Source organism: Sebastes fasciatus, chromosome 13, assembly GCF_043250625.1.
Source record: "Sebastes fasciatus isolate fSebFas1 chromosome 13, fSebFas1.pri, whole genome shotgun sequence".
Lineage (NCBI taxonomy): Eukaryota > Metazoa > Chordata > Actinopteri > Perciformes > Sebastidae > Sebastes > Sebastes fasciatus.
This window is the reverse complement of record NC_133807.1, coordinates 1,810,811-1,811,111: the sequence shown is the minus strand read 5'-3', so window position 1 is coordinate 1,811,111 and position 301 is coordinate 1,810,811.

The window sequence follows — 301 nt, the reverse complement described above, 5'->3', positions numbered from 1 at the left end:
GGCACAGCCAGACCATGACACCTGGGTGGCAAAGCGAGTCGATCAACGGTTAACCCTTTCATATACACAACCAACCCTGGTTCAACCCTGGTTGAGTACTCGGTCTGAAAGGGGTAAGAATATGTGACATTGAAAACTCTGGCTTTAGACTCAACATACCTCACTAACCCACTAACCTTGCTTCGTGGGACACCCCTCTGTTGAACTTTCTTTTGATCAACAACATTTTAAGAGGCTGAATTAGCGACAGATGTGTTATTTTGGTGCTGCAGCCTTTGCTGAAAAAAAAAAGCAAGAAAAC